Genomic DNA, 20019 nt, shown 5'->3' with positions numbered 1-20019 from the left:
TTAATTTCTTTTACCAAATTACAGTATTCAGTCACAAAATGGATGAAAAATAAAATGATGCAGAGAGCTTAGTTTTTGATTTTCCATACACCATAACAAATGAAGGGCTATGGTATGGAAGTTCTTCTATAGTTGGTGAGGATATAGTTCAGTATTAGCAGAATGACTAGTTCCACAAAGACGTTATCTTAGAAGCATTGGTCCATGCTTCCCTGGTCTTCAATCCCCAATGATGAGTTTCAAGATGCCAAAGATATTGTCGATTCAGAACCTGTGAGATGAGATCTTTTGCATTTCATGAATGTTTCACATCTTTTAGTCCCTTCTGATGGCTGCTGGCTGCCCACCAGGGATATGCGTATCATACTCCTGAGTACTTAGGGAGAAGGTGGATGGTCAGGATTCGTTTGTACTAGCTCTCTACCAGGTCTGAAGTTGCTGAAGTTTATAGTTGTGCTAGAGCTATTTTTATACTATAAACACCACAAAACATTAAAACATAAATCGATTAAATATTTTTAAAATTCCTTCTCAATTCTAGACAAAAACCTCAGAAAGATGAAAGAATGGACACAGGAGATGTGATGAAGCAAGAAGCTGTTGATGCTTGCAATTTTCTATTTAAAACACCAACCACACAGTGACCCTATATACAAAAACAAGAAAGGATGGGGGTTGTACTTTGGAAATAAATTATAGTGCCTTTTTTTTTTAACATGTTCTATTTGACTTGTAGCAAAGTCGGAAAATCAGTAAAGGGGTTGACCTCGCTACTAATACATGCATGGCATCTGATGCTCCAGGGATGTGGGAGATCACCCTGGTATGTGCTCACATCACCAGCTCCTCAATTCCATTAAGAAAGACTATGCCTCTCTTTTTCCTCACACCCTGGTTAATATTACCAAAATCTAGTCATGAAAAACTGATTTTGATCAACATCATAATTTACCATATGTCACCGGAGTCAAAATGGAATATTTTCCCAAGGAAACCAGTAACATCATGAAGAATTTAAAAATCAATGAAGTATTAGAAGAGAAACATCACACTGTTGATAGTCTGTGATGTACACGTTAGGGTAGAAAGGAGTGAAGCAGGTGTTGAATTTTATGAGGATATGGAAGCAGAATATCTGCTTTTGAAGCCAGTTTATTCTATTTACAATGCATAGTCTGTAACTCATTATTATGCTCAGCAATACATGATACACAGATTTGAGGAAGGGCGGTCTTTGCCCTGATATGCTAAATTAAAAAAAAATTAGTATTGAAAATAAAATATTTCTCTGAAAGCAGAGTTTTTGAATACTGTCAACCATAGTGTTTTTTTCTGGAGACACAGAGGATATTTCTAGGTATGAACGTGAATTAAATATACACTGAATTGTAAATAGTTGAAATAACATAAAAGGTTGCCAGTTAAAGGAGGGAAATAATATGACTAATGTGCTTTTGCTTGAATGATTTTTTACAGCTGAATTATAAGTATGATAAAATGGACATATTGACAGAATATTAACTCCATTGTGCTGGAGGCAGGACATATTAAAATATTTGTTCTACTTACTTTTCAATGTCATGCTCATATCCTTTATAACTAAAAGGATATTTATGTATTTGTTGGAAGTTTTGTTTATCTAGGTATATGAATTGCTAATTTTGATAGATAAGGAACTGAGGACTGATTCAATTGTGCAAATATTCAGAATTTTTATTAGGGTGCCAAGTATAATAAACTATATGTCTACATTTTTTTTTATCTGTTTCTGAGGAGGAGATGATTTAAAAAAATGGACTGTCACTAAACATTTCAGTTTATCTCCATGGATCTCAATGAAATCAAATCATGTAATAAAGGCTGAAACTTCATCTAGCAGCATAATATGCTCCTGTCACCCTTTATTAACATGACAAGGTTTAAGCCATAATTCATGTATGCAGGTTTGTTTCTCATTATTCATAGGTACTCTTTTGTCCTTAAGATTTCTAACTCAGAAATGATATTCAAATTTAGGATATTCTGTAAATCTCTGACAATTACACCAAAAGTATAATTTGTTTGCTGTTGAATAATTTATATCTATAGGAAAAGACCTTCCATTTCTTCTAAATGCTGATTTTTTGGGATGCATTCTATATACATATATATATATCTCATATATAACATAGTCCATATATGTGTTGTACAACACATATATGTTCTTCCCTTGAGGAAGGACCGCCCTTCCTCAAATCTGTGTATCATGTATTGCTGAGCATAAAAAATGCCACTACTTTAACATTTATTTTACTTTAGAAAAATGTATATTAAAAATATAAACTTATTTAGAATAATGACAATATTTATCTTTTACATATTACATTTTAGATTTTCCTAAGAACATTCAAGATAGTTAAACTCTTAGTTTGAACTACTTGGGGCTAGTAGCCATATTCCCATGAAAAAATTCAATGAATCAATGTGACATAAATGAAATAAAGCTGTTGTTTTTATTAAGATAATATAAAACTATAAAGCAATCTGAAAGAAGATTGACTTATTGATCATAAAATTCTTAGAAAAAATAAGCATATCAATGAAAACCTTTTAAAAAGAAGCATACTGAAGTGTGACCAGTTTGGCCTAATATTAAAATATATTTTAAAGCCTCAGATTTTAAAAACATGTATTACTACAAGACTAAATTGATGAACAATGAAATAAAATAGGAAGTCCAGAAAATGACTTAAATGCATTTGGAAAGTTACTCTATGACAAAATATCACCTCTAATCAGTGGTCAGCTATGTAGAAAATTCTGAAGATTTTATAAAAATTCTATTAGAAATAAGAAGTGAGATTAGTAATACTGTGGGCTACAAAATTAATATAATATTTATAAAAACTTATGAAAAAAAGCTTTTCTTTCCATCTTCGTTTCTCATTTTTATATCCTGTAGTCATGTTTCTCATCTAATTTCACTGGCTGGGCTCTCCAATACAACATTGGATAAAAGCAATGAGAGGACATATCCTTGTTTTGTTCCTAAGTGCAAAAGAATTCATTCACTTTTTAGTATTAAATATAATCTTAGCTTTGGTACTTTTTTCTCATAAATGTACTTAATCATGTTAAGGAAGCTCTCTTCTCTTTCTAATATATTAATAACTGAGTTTCACCTTTAACACGATTTTTCTGCATTATTGAGATACTAGAAATTTTTTAAAAGTTCCTTTATGTTGTGAATTACAATTAATTATTGAATATTAAATCCTGTATTGCTTGAATGAAAAGCACTTGGTCACAATATATTTTAGTCATTACATTTTACTACATTTAGTATCACCTGCATAATTGATGAGACCTAGTGCAAAATGAAAACATTCAACCCCTTGTTCAAAAAGGAAGGAAAAGAAAAGGAAAGCAGGAAAAGCATGCTTTTAAAATGTTCGAAATGATACAGCTTTTCTTTTTTTTTTCTGTATCTTTGTCAATATACTTAGCATTATGTTCTTTCTTTGATTTTTGATGTTCTACATGATGAAAAATTAATAATTTAAATTATTAGAATGACATTTATCATCATACTGTGTAATACCAGTTTTAAATGCAGAGACACGAACACTTAACTCTTATGCACAACCATCAAAATTGCACACTTCATATTTTGTGGCTCTTATATGTATGCGCATTTCATTGTTTTTAATTTTTTAAATATTGTGTTTATTTGAGAGGGAGACCGAGCAGTGGGGGAGGGGCAGAAGGAATGACATAAAGAGAGGGAAGCAGACTCCAAGCTGAGCAGGAAGCCTGTGGTGCTGGACCCGAGAACACAGGGATCATGACCTGAGCTGAAGGCAGACACTTACTGAGCCATCCATGCTCCCCAATGCATTTCATTCTTTTTTTTTTTCTTTAAGATTTTACTTATTTATTTGACAGAGATCACAAGTAGGCAGAGAGGCAGGCAGAGAGAGGAAGGGAAGCAGGCTCCCGCCTGAGCAGAGAACTTGATGTGGGGCTCGATCCCAGGACCCTGGGATCATGACCTGAGCCTAAGGCACAGGCTTTAACCCACTGAGCCACCCAGGTGCCCTTTGCATTTCATTCTTAACAGGGGGAAAAAAAAAAAAAAAAGAAAGCACTGCAGAAACCTAACTCAACTATTGCTGTTTTACTTATGCGTAGTACATACGAAGGGAAACTCTCTATCTTTGGCTTACTGGTGAGTATGAATGCATCAAAAGGAAAATGAAACAAAAATATGGGTTATTCCATTTCCCCTTTTATTTCTATGTCATAAGTAGTTGGTTAGTACTGAAAAGTTCATTTGGAAAGCACAGCCTCTTAGGATGATCAGTGACCTGGCTTGTTCTGTCATAGCTCTTGATGAAATGAGCACAGAATCCTTATTGCCTCCGAAGCTGCTGGTTCAGCAAAATTCAAAGTGAACACAAGGTGAGCTACCATAACATAACAAGCTTACCTCAAATTCTCCAGACTCTCACTGAACTACCCTGCATTTCAGATTCATCAGAATCTGTTGCTTACTGGATATACAAAGGAGGCATCCACAAACTGGGAAATGCATATTGTTTGTATCTCCTCTGCTCACATGCAAGCCCAGTGGTCACGTCAGACTTTGCCTGTAAAACAGTTTAAAAATAAAATTATTAAGAATTTCAAGATGGTGATATCGGGGCATTAAGGGCACCATAAATACTGGGTTCTGTGCATCTGCACAATTCACAGGCCCATGAAGTTGGTCCTGTTATATATGTGATAGACATGTTCATATTTTGCAAATCAAAACTCTGTTAAAAAGAGAAAGCAAACATATGCGTTGTCCCCTCTATTTAAAAATTAAATATATATAAACACATCTTATTCTAGTTATTTTCTTCAATCATACACTTTGCTTTTTATACATTTTACATTGACTTTTCTTGTTTGAACATCAGTAGGGAATCAATCTTTCACAAAACTAATGAGGTGCAGTAATATTATTATTGTTCTTACTGTTTATATCATTGTTACAACTACTGCTATTTCCAAAAATTGGATAGTGGAGTCACTTAAACTATCTATATTTTTTATGGCATCCATGTTTTCTAATAACAACAAGGTTACCAGATCCAACCCGACATTTTCCTTGCTCCCCGGGGACATGGAAGATCAGTGACATTTAGGGTGTAACTTTAGGGAACAGTAGTATGAGAGAAATAATAAAAATGCTAGAGATGAGCATGAGAGTTCCAAGAGTCCTCTGATATTCTTCAGCCATGAATGATGTGCAGTGATGTGGAAATGCCTTATGAAAGATGTAGACTCATTGATTAGACCAGTCTACTTTTTTCTCAGAGAATATGTTTCATCTATCACCAAAATGTTCTATAATAATGACGGATAAATTTGCAAAAATCCTAGACAATACAGATTATTTTTTTTTAATTTTCCTCAGATTTACTGAAAGATGTGTCATATTTCTTATTTCTTTACCTCTTTTTACTACCACTCCTGAAGTATAAAATAACTAGTTTTGTATTTTAGCCACATATAATTTTTATTTTTGTGTAATATATTATCTTCAATTTTTGATAAGACATTTGTCTTCTGTTTTGATCTGAATTTATAAGTAGAATCTTTAAATTTAAATAGTTTTGGTCACCCTATTTAGATGAAAGGCAAAGTTACAAAAACAAAACATTTAATGCCAGATTGACTAGAAACCAAGCTCTTAAAATTCTATACTCCTATGAAGGAATTAATCCTTTGATGAGCATACAGAGATAGAGCAGGATTGGCTGCCTGAGTCCTGACATAAAGACAAGTTTAACTTAGGGTCTACAACATGTACCAAGGAAGCAGGCACATTTGCTACTTTTTGCTTTCCTGAGAGAGATCCTAAACGCATTGCTCCATCTATAACTCCTGTCAAGGTGTAGAATTTTCTGGTCAGCAGCCCTAAGACTCATCTTACTTAGGAGTTGTTCATGTTATCTTACTGTGGCTATGATGTGGAAGTCAGCCAAAAACAGGGTAATAAAAAGGAAAGAGGCAATTATCTAAAGAATGAAAGTAACAATATGCACTTGTGACAAGAGGGAAGAAAATGACTGGATGCTTGTCTCAAATAAAGAGATAACATTATGAGTTTAAGGAAAGAGGCGGTAATGTATTGCTTTATACCTTATATATATGTACCATAAAGAGAAAATAGTGTGATACTAGGGAATGAGAGAATGGGAATTTGTAGGGAATCCGCTTTGGGCATTTTAAGTAAGCCTCTTTAAAATGATACACATCTTCTACAAGGACAAGCTTTGCATACCAGATAAATATTAGAGAACAGAAGATTTAATTCCCTAGTAACATCACAATCCTGGGATAATGCCTCTCTGAATTCCCTTATTTACATAATTAGGAGGAACAATCTTTTCCAGGTGAACTGTGATGTAGATATATAGGTGAGGTTGGCATTTTAATTAGTCCTTATTGGTAAGCATCTCTCTTAATCTTGTTGGTTAAAGGCATTTTGTTGTTGTTGTTTTCCTTTACGGGAACTAATTTGTGGGGAAATTCTTAGATACTCTATAAATACGTGCTTCCCATTGAGGTAGACAGTATATTTTGCAAAGACTGATACAGTGTGTCTCTGGCCCCATGGGCTCTTCTACAGTGTTCCCTGGCTAGGCTTTCATCCATAGGTGAATCTAAAAGCTCCCCCTGGATCTGTTTAGGCTTGGAACTAACTGCTTTGACTGGGAGACTGGCGGTGATGACCCTGTGACTTCCAAATTAAAGATGATCTTTAACCTTTCTATGTTTTACTGGAACATGCTCACTTAGAGTGCTGAGCTCCAATTTAAGAAGTCTAATTTCCTGAAGCCACTTTTCTGTGAGGAGTTGAAACAGTGCAAAGAGACTATAGGTGGTGTCTTTGCTTCTAGGAACTTCGTCTAATAGTGATGGCATCTCATTGTGGTGTTAATTATCATGTTCAGTGATATTGAGTATCTTTTCATATGCTTATTTGTCATCTGTACCTCTTTTTTGCCACATCATCTACGTAAATCTGCCCTTATTAGTAAGTACCGAGAGCTCTTTATGTATTCGGAGTATAACTGCATTATCAAATATAGGAACTGCAAATATCTTTCCCAGTTTTATATTGTTACTTCATTCTCTTAGCAGTCTTTTTCAAAAAGTAGACACTCAATTTTGACGAAGTCCAATGTGTAAGTTCTATTTACTTTTATGGGATGGGCTTCTGTTACTGTAACTAAAAAAAATCTTTTGCCAATCTAGGATTACAAATATATATTTTTTAGGTTTACTTTTATTTATTTTATTTTTTAGATTTACTTTTAGAAGTTGCAATTATATACTTTTAGAAGTATATAGTTGTTTAGGACCATGATCCACTGTCAGCTAATTTTTACATATAATGCAACATATGGAGCAAAATTCCATGTTGTTCCAGTGTCACATCTTAAGATTGTATGTATACTCTTTCAACTGAATTGCCTTTGCAGCTTTGTTGAAAATAAGCAAGTTGGTCTGTTTCTGGACTCACCTGATCTGCTGGGTGATGTATCTAAGTCAATGACAGACACTATCTTGAGTACAGCAGTCCTTTAGTAACCCCTCAAGGAAGGAAGAGTAATTCCTCCTACTTCCTTCTCAAAACAGTATTGGTAACTCTAGTGACTTTGCATTTAAATGGTTTTTAGAGTCACATTTTCAATTTCTACAACATACCTGGTATTTGGATTGTTTTAAATTTTGTTTGGAAAAAAAAGAAAAAATAAATTTTGTTTATTTTAAATCTATAAGTGGTTTCAAAAAAACTGGTATCTTAAATTATTGATTTTTCCAAAAATAATCATGGTATAACTATTTATCTAGGTCACACCTAGATACACATGGGAAATAGGAAAGTCATGTTTAGACATATTTAATATAAGATAAAATTGCATGTGGCATACATGGTAATTTAATTTGTAATTATAAATAAATAATGGTGTAAGTTATATCCAGTTATTTTTCTATGAAATTCTATTTTAGGTTTAACAGACTTGAATATTTTGTTCTTTCTTTTCATTTTTATTTTATATATCTTAAAATTATTATTTTTAAAGATTTTATTTATTTATTTGATAGAAAGAGAGAGAGATCACAAGTAGTCAGAGAGGCAGGCACAGAAAGAGGGGGAAGCAGGCTTCCTGCTGAGCAGAGAGCCCAATGCGGGGATCCATGCAAGGACCCTGAAATCATGACCTGAGCCGAAGGCAGAGGCTTAATCCACTGAGCCACCCAGGTGCCCCAATAAAAAATATTCTTAATCTTGGTAGTGTACTTGGTTATATTGAATATTTGTTCACATGGTCTATTCTTAAAGAGATCAAGGAAAACTCATTGACATCTCATGGTACTTTTATTGCCTCAAGGAAACAATTAAATTATAATTTCAATTCAAAATGCACCCTCATGAATAATCTATTTTCCAAATCTTCATTTTGTATTTGGGTCTACTGCCTTACTGCACTGCTATAGCCTCAGTAAAAAATACGGTTTACTATCCTTTAAAATGTAGACAAAGACAAGAAAAGAAAGGATAGATAAAGAAAAAGAAAACAAATCTCTTCCTTTGTTCTATTCCATTGTTTTGAGATGTAATTGAAATATAGCATTGTGTACGTTTTAAAATTTATTTAAATATTTTATTTATTTATTTGAGAGAGAGAGAATGAGAGAGAGAGAGCATAAGAAGGGGGAGGGTCAGAAGGGGAAGCAGACTCCTGATGAGCAAGGAGCCTGATGCAGGACTTGATTCCAGGACTCCAGGATCATGACTTGAGCAGAAGGCAGTCGCTTAACCAACTGAGCCACCCAGGCGCCCAGCATTATGTAAGTTTAATTTATACAATACATTAATTTGATCCACTTATATACACTATGATTACCATCATAGTGTTAGCATTGTTCAGTTTTTTAAAGATTAAACATATATAGTGGATAGTGGATATCATAAAGTATTTGTCTTACATTGCTTAGCATAATGCCCTCAGGTTGCATTCATGTTGTCACAATGGCTGGATTTGGAAATTTGGGAATGGTTTTTCCCATGGTTGAATGATATTTCGTTGTATACTTCTACCACATTTTCTTCAACCAATCCTCCACTGATGGACCCTTACACTGTTTCCATAGCTTGGCTATTGTGAATAATGCTACAGTGCACACAATAGTGTAGGTATCTCTTTGAATTAAGTATTTTGTTTCCTTTGGATATATACCAAAGTAGGATTGGTTTTAATTTAATTTCTTGAGGAACCTCTATAATGTGTTCCATAGTGGTTTATTAATTTACATTCCCACTAACAGTGTACAAGGGCTTTCTTTTCTCTACATCATTCTCTTTTGTTTTTTGATGACAGCCATTCCAGCAGGTGTGAAGTGATATCTCATTGTGGTTTTGACTTGCATTTCCCTGATGATTAGTGATTTGAACACTTGTTCATGTACATTCTGGCCATTTGTATGTCTTCTTTAGAAACAAAATGTCTATTTAAACCATCTGTCCATTAAGAATTTGCCTGTTTTTCTGACAAATTTTCCACAAAAGTTTTTTTTTTTGTTTGTTGTTTGTTTGTTTTTCAGAGAGAGCAAGAGAAGTGGGGGTGGGGAGGGGCAGAAGGAGAGGGAGAGAAAGAATCTTAAACAGGCTCCATGCCCAGCAGGGAGCCCGACATGGGGGTCGATCTCAGACTCCAAGATCCTGGGATGCTTAACTGACTGAGCCACCCCCATGCTCCACAAAGGATTTTTTATTCTTGCATTTAAGTATCAAGATTAGGGAATCAAAATTTGTTTCTTCTTTGAATGCCAGGAAAAGCAGGTAATTTTCTTCAATTACCTGTTTCTATAATTATCTAATTGTTTCACTCAAAGTTAATGTAGTCTTAATTTGTTTAAATTTTATGGTTTATGTTTTACCATAAATTTTATCCAATTATGCTTTAAAATCAGTCTAAGTTCTTTGCTATCAATCTCAGTCCTTAATACTTCTTGATTATATCTTTCAGAGTTTTTTATGTTTATTTAGTCTGCATTTTAGTTTTAAAATCATATTTATTACCCATTTTGACATTAATAACTTTATAAAGTATTGAGCAGATTAATAATTCACTACGGTATGTCTTTTAACTAATTTGTATTAAATTACTTCTGATATACATATGACATGAAAATTATCTTCCTCTCTGATTGCAAATACAGATTATCTGCTAAGGTTTATCTACTATTTAACAATTTCTTACAGATTTTTTTCAGAAAATTTTCATTTACATGCAAATATATATATATAATGTATAATGTACTATACATATGCAAGTATATACTTATAAACAAATGACATAATCTATTATATTTTGTACTTGTTAATCTTGTCTCACCACTAACAATTTCTGAATATCATAGATATCCAATTTATTTTGTATACAAAATAATATTCCATTTAAAATATATTAAAATAAATAAAGTTCCCATTCTGAGAAAGAATTAAGTTATCTACCTTGCTTATGAGGAAAAAATAATACTGTTTTGAAATTTCATGTAGACACATTTGAGTTATTTCTATAGGATTAAATTCACAAAAATTGAATTGCTACATCAAAGTCTATATTTTTTTAAATGTAATTAGGTGCTCAGTAATGTAGTTCATTTGACTTACCCAAGAATTAAGGATGTCAGGTTGTCCCAACCATTATGTATTTTCTGTATTGCAATGAGAAGCCAAATATTTTAAGCTATCAGTTTTTCAAAGGTAGTCCAAGAAACGAAACAAAACAAAACAATTACAGAATGTTAAATGGGATTCTTCTGGGTTTGGTGTTTCAGCTGAGAACACACAGTTGGAAAAAGCATGTGTCTTTTATCCCCAGCTTTATTATGAGTAACTAAATTGATAAACTGTTTAGTTGATTGGTATCTCCAAAGTGATTTTACCATCCTTAAATCATTATTAAACCTGTTATAAAGTAGGTGAGAAGTCAATAAAAAAGATAGTTGAGTTTTGAAGATCCTTGTCATAGACTGGCACTGTGAGGAAGGTGGAGTTTCCTCTCCACAACTACAAGCCCAGTGAAGAGGGCATCAAGTGACCGCTGACTTTGGAGGATATCATCTCTGAAATTTTCAACTGACAAGTTCCAAAAGTAAGTGGTGGTCTGGAGCTGACAGAGCATAAGAGAGAGGGAGAGAAAGAGAGAGAGATTTAGACCTGTCCTTCCATGGTTTTCAGCATAAGGATGCTAGAGTTTTCTCAATGCCCAAGTAAATCTTTGGAGATACATTGCTGTTTTAAACTTTAAAGGTAATTTACCACAATGGCTTGTCTAGAGGTTCAAGATCACTGCCCGGAAAAGGTTTCTGAGGAATAAACTGCTAGAACACAGGGGTAAAATTGTACTGCTGAGAGGAATGGCCATCTAGATAAGACATATCCTACTGTGAATATTGGCCATTGGGTAGGCCCAAGGGTTTGAAATAACCAAGGCCAGCAAAGGGTTTCCCAGGTGCTAAGAATGGCCAATAACCTCTGTACCGACAGATGAAAGATTACTCCAGACTTTGCTGTGAAAGAGCAGAGAAGACAAGGCGGTGAACCCTCAGATATGAAGACCCTTTTTTCTTCATTGCTCCCACTTTTATTGGCCTTCCAGGATAATCATGAAACTTTATCACTGTTTCTTAAGCACGTGATGTGTGACAAGGGGGTCTCACTGGAACTGGGAGGAGCTATTTACAGGAAAGATACTATACGCTAATCCGCATGTTCTAAGAGTTCTCTAAACATAGCCTAGGGGAAAATGCATACACCTCTTAGATCACTGGTGATGGCCCTTTAGGCTAAGACACCTGGGAGACTCAGTTGGTTAAGTGTCTGACTTCAGCTGAGGTTGTGATCAGTGCTGGGATCGAGTCCTACACAGGGCTCCCTGCTCAGGGGAGAGTCTGCTTTTCTCTCTCCCTCTGCTTGTGCTCTCTCTCTCTCTCTCTCTCTGTCAAATAAATAAATAAAATCTTTGGAAAAAAAAAAAAAAAGAAGAAGAAGGGAAGCTTCGGGAAAGGCCAGTCCTGGCAGCATTCCTATGGCAGAGTGGTCACACTGGTCTCAGCCTTCCAAAGGCCTGCGCCCTTCTGCGAAAGTTTCCCTGCCCCCAGCAGCCTCTGTGTTACGTTTTAGCAAGTCAGATATTACGGATGATTTCATGCTCTACATTAACCCCAACACCCAGGCGACAGAAACAGCTTTAGTTTTCTTGAAGCCACATTTAAAGTAAATAAGCTGTACATTTATTTCCCCCTCTTTTCTTCTAAAATATATTTTTCCTTGCTGCAACACAAGAGGGGCTCTAAAAGGAACTACTGAGTTCAGGACAGTGTGGAATCTCAGAGATAAAAGAAAGCAACTATGATCTCTTCCTTCTCTACTATAGTCTTCTAATTTATAATGAGAATCGGTTTTTGAACCACTAAGAGACAATATTTGAAAAAAGTGTAACTAGTTTATCCTTATAGCATTCTTGTTTAGTTTTAATGTATGTTCTCAAATGTAATTAATGTATTGCTATAGGAAATATAAATTTTGCTCTCCCACTATAAAAAATTAAAAAAAAAACATTTATGATATGCTTTGGTCTGTTTCAAGTACTTTATGTTTTGTGATCAATGAAGAAAGTGTGGCCCCAGCTGCCATTTTCCCTTCTCTGACAAGCCACAGTCAATGACAGATTGTTATGGAGTATAAAGGCCTGGACATTTCAGCTCAACTAGAGAAAACTTTGAAAGTCTATTCTTGTTCCAAAGTTTCCCCAAATGATCAGTTGAGGTTGTTACCAGGCCTGAATAGCAGCTGAACTTCTCCCTTTGGTGCAGTTTTACTTTCTCCCCCTTTGGTGCAGTTTTACTTCCTTCCACAGGTGTTGATCCTAAGAGTACTTAAAACATCACACTAGCTAAATTTTATCCCAAAGTCTGCCACTAGAAACATCCAACCAGGAATACAGGTTGTAATTTGCTTAGTATTAAAACAACTCTCTGATTGGGGAATTATTTATATTCTCATTTTAAGATAATGAAATATAGAAATGTATATATTTTTAAACAAATAAGTAAACATACCTATAGTGAATGATTCCAAAAAAAAAAAAAAACTAAAACAAACAAACAAACAAAAAAAACTAAAGATTCTTATTACTCTAGAGAGCAAAACTAGTATGGACAATAGCACATTTAAACATATTTTCCAGTCAAATCCACAGAATATGGAATAAGCAACATTGTTTTGTCATATAATAAGACTTCTTATTTTCCTTTCTGATCACTTCTGCAAAACCAAACATCGGTCATGTTCAAACATCACACCTTGACCATTTTTTAAGACTTTAGATCTATCTGCCTTTTGATTTTGTGTGTCTTCATAAGACCAAGGTCTTACTTCCCAGCTTTCAAGTATTTTCCCTAGTTCATACCCTATTCCCTCTTACTTAAGTATCATCTAGTATGTTTAAATACCTATATTTTTCAAGATAAGGTATTATCCTGGAGTGACAATGAAATCAAGAAATCCTATTAATATAGCATAGAAAAGGATTATTTGTCGATTTGGAAATGTCTCTTGCCATCTGGGGATTCTTTATAGACTCATGGATCTAGTCCATGCCCATTGTACAGCACCATAATTTCAAAATGTGGCTTCCAACTCGTATTAGTATGGAAACAGAAAGTGAAGTATTATTCAGCCCAGGAGTCAAGCATGTCATTTCTGCTTAAAGTTCTGTAGGAAGAACTAGGCTCTACCTAAGTGCAAGAGGCCTGGGAAATTACCTCCTGTGCTTCCTATAAGGAGAGGTGCACCAGGTACTGAAGAGCACTGGCCACATTCATAATCTCAACCTAGACCAATTCTATGAGTAACGTGGCCACCTACCATGACTCTGTATTTGGAGTCCTCCAGTCACTTTCCAGCCAATAAAAGAATGGAATATGATTACATCAGTCCAAATTCTCCAACTCACTCTAAAGAAAATACCATTTTGAAACGAAACTATGGATCCAGAACACTCACTATTCTGACTTACTTGTGATCCTAGGTATGTTTGGTAATATTAAAAAATTATTAGCTCATGTTCAAATAGTTGAAAAGGATTAGCTTTTTAAAAGTGTTATTGACCTTTGAAGGGGCCTTACAAAACACCTTTCCATATTGCTTACCTTCTAATAATCTTTGGAAAATTTCACACTGTCATAGAACCAAATAGTATTTTGAATATAGTGAGTTCACAATAGCTACTGATTTAAGGATTAAATATTACATTGTATCTTGAAATTACAGTTAAAATTGAAGAACATATATTCCCTTTCCCAGAGATTGGTTAGCTTTTCAATCTTTTATTATTGTAATTGTGCATTTCAACAATTAGAAATAGTTACCATTGAAAAACTAAAACTAAAACCACTGATTTATAGTTAGAAATAGTTAAATGAATTTAATACAAGCATGTATCAATTATATCCAGAGTACAAAGCACAAAATTATAAGAATAAAGCAAAATGATTAAAACATATACCTTTTTCTTTTTTTTCTATGTGAGTAGCTCACATATTAATTATATTATACCTTTTATTATACCTTAATTATATCTTTTTCTTTAAGACAAAAGATTTCTTACTAAGGCTGCAAGATTATCAAGAAAATTATCTATATTTACATTTTAATATTAACTATACATTTTAGACACCTAAACATTAGAATTAAAACAAACACTACATTAAGACTCAGATAGTTGCTTGCTTATTTGATCTAAACTCTATGTAGTCAATGTTCAATGATTAAGTACCTAGGGTAAATATATTAAATCTATGCAACTGAGACATATTAGAGTGGCTGATTTATAAGGTCATTTCCTATTCTAAAGAGTTCAATTGTATAATTTCAACAAACCATATGCTTAGCCTTATTGCAAGAGTCATAGTCTGAACTGAAACTTTTCTTATGGGTCAGAGGATGCCTTGGGCACATATGCTACATACCAGCAATTCTATTATTGACTCAGCTATAGATCATCTTGATTTGGCATGAAAACTAGCCACTTAATCTTTTCTGCTCTAGTTCCCTCAGTTGAGGATCCAAAAAAAAAAAAAAAAAAAAGTTTCTGTTTGATTGTCTTATAGAGAGGACATTTATGTCATGCTGTTAGCTCTAATCACCTATAGAAAAAACTTGGCCAGGGATACATGACTTCCCGTTTCCCAGCTGTGTTTTCCAACTGCTCCTTCTGCTAAGGTATTTTTTGGGTATAGTTGGTAAACAGTAGAAACCTTATGAAAAGAACTAATGATAATATAATACAGGTTAAGCAATTCTCGGACAAACATAAGCTTGGAGGAGAAGAAAAAGGATAGCCAGTGACAGATAACTATGTTATAGAAGTCAACTATATTGAAGTAAGTGGTTGGGGAAACAAAAACAAGTCAAAGTCTAGATTCAGGTTCAAATAAGAGCCTGATGATAAATATAAAATAAAACTTCTAAGTCTGAGAGCTCTATAGCTACTGTCTACTTTACCAAGAATATTTTTTTAAAAAATCAAGCATTTACAGATTATTTTGATTCATGGGACATATCTTATAGAATTATATTGCTAATATCTTTATGGGGCCAAAAAGTACATACTTTTTCAATATGGAATTAACAAGAAGACTCAAAAATGGTAATGAGCACCTCCTCAAGTACTCCAACATTTACATTTGTCCTTACATAGGATATTGGCATTCTATTATTAAAGAAAATCAGTACAAGACTTAGAGCTTATTAAACTTTTGCAGAACGTATTTACATCACTTTATACTCCATTACCTCAATGAGATCTAACCGGATCTACAAGTAGCTTAAGGCTATAGTTTCATTCTCGCCAGACCTAGAATACTGTGATATTACTGTAGAAATACATCCCCCACTGGGATACAAAACTATCATGAAGAAGAGCAAGAAAATCCAGGAAAATGCCAAATGAAGTGTTTTTTCGTAGTAGCAAAGGAAAAAGCAACTCAGTGTATTCCAACAAGATGAGACAGGAGCATTTACTAACATTGGATGGGTGGAAGGAGGCACCTGTACACTAAGTTCTTGTATCTCATAGTATCGCACTGTAAATTATCCCTCCAATGGCAATTGAAAAAAGGAAACAACTCAGTTACCCCATCCTAGTCTTCGTTGTTACACTTCACCAGAAAAAAATCCAAAGAGTAAGTCTTGCTCAAAAAATAGCTATTTAATTAGGTACTAATATGTGTGAATAGTCTGCAAAAGACATGTAGGACACAAAATTTTAACATTATACAGGAAAGATTGGGGGAAAGACACCAAATTTACAGTGGTAGAGGTTTTGCCTAGATTTGTTACTATAGTATGTAATATAAGAATTTTGTTTGGAAAAAATAAAATTTACAGAAAAATTATAACAGCAAGAATATCACAAAAATACATGAAATACATATAAGCTTTTATCTAGTTCATTACTATTTTATCCATGCATACACATAGTTTTAAAATTTATTTATTTATTTATTTTTGAGAGAGAGAGAGGTGGGCAGAGCAGAGGGAGAAGGAGAGAGAAAATTTTAAGCAGGATCTACACACAGTCAAAGACTCACACCTGGGTTGATCTCAGGACTCTGAGAATCCCGCTTTTATCCAAAATCAAGAGTTGGATGCTTAACTGACTGAGCTACTCAGGTGCTCCTGGATGCTGTTTTGTTTTTGTTTTTGTTTTTCCTGGATGCTGTTTTAAAACAGATTTTAGAGGTCTTGATAAATTGGCTGCAAATGTGACTACAATTCTCCATTCTTCCCACCCCTCCTCCCCAAACCCTTGTAGCATGTCTACAGTCCTTGCAATGTGTCTTTGCAACAGCTCTCATCATTTCTATTTCTCCTTCCCATTAATCTGCCTTGGTCTTGCAACTTTTGGCCAATAGAATATGGCAGGAGTAATACTGCTCCAGATCTGAGCCTACGCCTCATGAGGTATGGCACACTTCTGTTGTCTCATTTGGACCTTTTTGATCATCATGAAAAGATGCTCAGGCTGGTATGCTGGATAAAGAGATGCATGAAATGGAGTCAGTAGTCTAGGCTGAGGTTATCTTATATCAGCCAACAGACAGCTGACTGCCAGACATGTGAGTGTGCCTAAGCCAAGTTCAGAACTTCCTTGCCAAACGCCGTCAAGATCATCAGAAGCATGTAGGCGTTTTGCAGATTCATGAACAATCAGAAAAATATTCATGCTTTAATCCATTAGGTTTTGGGGTAGTTTGATTTTTCTTAATAGTTAAGTGCTGTAGGGAAAAAGTGTTACCCAGGAGGATAGTTAGAAACCCATCATGGCAATGATAAACTCCATAAAATGTCATAGGAGGTCAGTGAAGATTTTGGCATGGAGTAAATATTAGAAATGGAGAAAATACGGGGCACCTGGGTGACTCAGTGGTTAAAGCTTCTGCCTTCAGCTCAGGTCATGATCCCAGGGTCCTGGGATTGAGCCCTGCATTGGGCTCTCTGCTCAGCGGGAGCCTGCTTCCCCCTCTCGGTCTCTGCCTATCTGCCTACTTGTGATCTCTGTCAAATAAGTAAATAAAATATTTATTAAAAAAAAAGAAATGGAGAAAATAATGTATTTGATATATGTTTTGAAGATGAATTCAAGAGGACTTCTAAATGGTTTAAATGCGGACCATGACAAAGACTCCTTTTCTATTTTTCCTTCACGGAAAAAGAAGATATGCTATTTCTATATTCTTGAAAGTAGCTGACTTTGCTTTGTTGATTATGTTTTTAATATTTTGACTTAAAAACAAACTTTGGTGGCTCAGTGGGTTAAAGCCTCTCCCTTTGGCTCGGGTCATGGTCCCAGGGTCCTGGGATCGAGCCCCGCATCGAGCTCCCTGCTCTCTCTCTCTGCCTGCTCCTCCCCTCTCTCTCTCTGCCTGCCTCTCTGCCTATTTGTGATCTCTGTCTGTCAAATAAATAAATAAATAATCTTAAAAAAAAAACCCATACTTTGAATTGAGTAGCTAAATAAAACCCCAAAGTGTTATAAAGTAAAAAAGATATACTTTTTTACTCATCAATAAAGTTAATACCCTAACACTTGTGATAATTTGAGTTATCCAATAGAAATAATTCTGGAACAGTTAGTGCTTATTCTAATAAAGTTTTACTGGGGAAAAATAAGTTATTAATTTATTCTATTTTAAATTTGGTATAAAAATTCTCTTCTTATTTTTCAATTTTCAAAATAAAGTACTAGCAAAATAATTAAATGCATGTTTAAATAAAGACATTTCCTTATGGTTTTGATGTACAATATTAGAAGCATTTTATAAGCAGTAAGCTCCTCATTTTCAGCTGCTTTTAAATGTCAGGAATTACTTTCTAAGGTTTTTTTGTCTTAAGAAATCACAATTACCATTTCACTTCTTTCTTATTGATGAGCATAACAGGAAAATAAAAAATTGTGTATAATTTTTTCTGCTGTTGTTGAAACTCTGTAAAATGTCATTCATATAGCACATGAACTTGTGCAAAGTAGAAAAAAACATGAATAAAGCTTTAGGAAATGCTTTCCTAATACATTGGAGAATATTACAATTACCTCTGAAGAGTTAGAAAAATGATAAAGACTTTTGATGAGCTATTTAATTATAAATTAATCATAACACTGATATAACATTTTACTTTAATGTCCATGATGGTTAATTTTACATATCAGCTTGACTGGGCTATGGAGTACCAGATATTTAATCAAACATTATTCTGGGTGTACTTGTGAGGGTGTTTCTGGATAAGATTAGCATTTGAATTGGTGAACTATATAAATCAGATTGTCCTTCACAAATGTGGGTAGGCCTCATCCAATCCATTTGAATCTTGAATAGAATAAAAATCAGAATAAAAGAGAATCTACTCTCTCTGTCTTCAGAGCTAGAACATTGGCCTTCTCTTGCCATATACCTTCAGATCTCCTTCCTTTAGGCCTTTGTACTCAGACCTGAACTATGCCATTTTTTCCTAGCTTGAAGTAAGGGAAAGTATAAAGTGTGAGAAATGGATTCCCTCATTCATTCAGCAAAATGGACTGATAGCTTATTAGATGCCAGAAAATATTCTATATACTATAAAATAAAATTTTAAAATAATAATAATATTTCATTTGTGAAGTTTATGTTTTATTAGAGAAAGTGATTTTAAAATGTGTTAATAAAATCCATGATATATGGTTCTAAGAAGGTAGATTTTTGTTGAGAATGTGGCATTTGAATAAAAACCGGAAAGAGGTGCATAAATGAGCAGTGTAGTTTTTTGAAGAGGGATCCCTCAGGCTGATGAAAGAGTCAGAATCTACCCCTTGAGGGGAGTACATATCTGCAGTGCATAAGGAATGACTATTAAATAACATATCGTGTATTGTAGATCATTTTAAAGCTTTTGGTTTTTACTATGAATGAGATGGGAATAGAGTGGAGGATTTTAGGTAGTGATTAGCATGATCTGACCTCTATTTTCACAATGTCCTTTTAGTTTTTGGGTTAGATATAGATAAAATGGAACACATGTAAAAGCAGGGAGACTGTCTATTGTAATCACCCAAAGAGTGATGATGATGGCTTGTACTAGGGTGTCAGTCAGTAGATGTGTAAGAGCTAAGTGGGTTTTAGACATATTTTGAAAATAGAGAAAGGGTTTTGCTCACATCTGGATGTGAGATAAAATGGAACGGGAATACTCAAAGATGTGAGATAAAATGGTATGGGAATACTCAAAGAGGATTCTAAGTTTCTATAATCCGTATAACTGGGAAAGTGAACTTGTCATTTACTGTGATCAGAAGGACTGTAGGAAGATAAAGTGTTCTGTATAAAGCAAGATCCTTTGGACATAAGTTTGATATGGCAAAAAAAAAAAAA

The 20019-nt window shown here is 34.2% G+C and overlaps 1 pseudogene; it reads left to right on the top strand.

The window, feature by feature from the left end:
- The first annotated feature begins 204 nt into the window (after positions 1-204).
- LOC132027479 (AP-5 complex subunit mu-1-like) overlaps positions 205-20019 on the top strand; it is a 102133-nt pseudogene continuing 82318 nt past the window's right edge.

Source organism: Mustela nigripes, chromosome 12 (assembly GCF_022355385.1).
Source record: "Mustela nigripes isolate SB6536 chromosome 12, MUSNIG.SB6536, whole genome shotgun sequence".
Classification (NCBI taxonomy): Eukaryota; Metazoa; Chordata; class Mammalia; order Carnivora; family Mustelidae; genus Mustela; species Mustela nigripes.
This window is presented reverse-complemented; position numbering and strand designations above follow the sequence as displayed.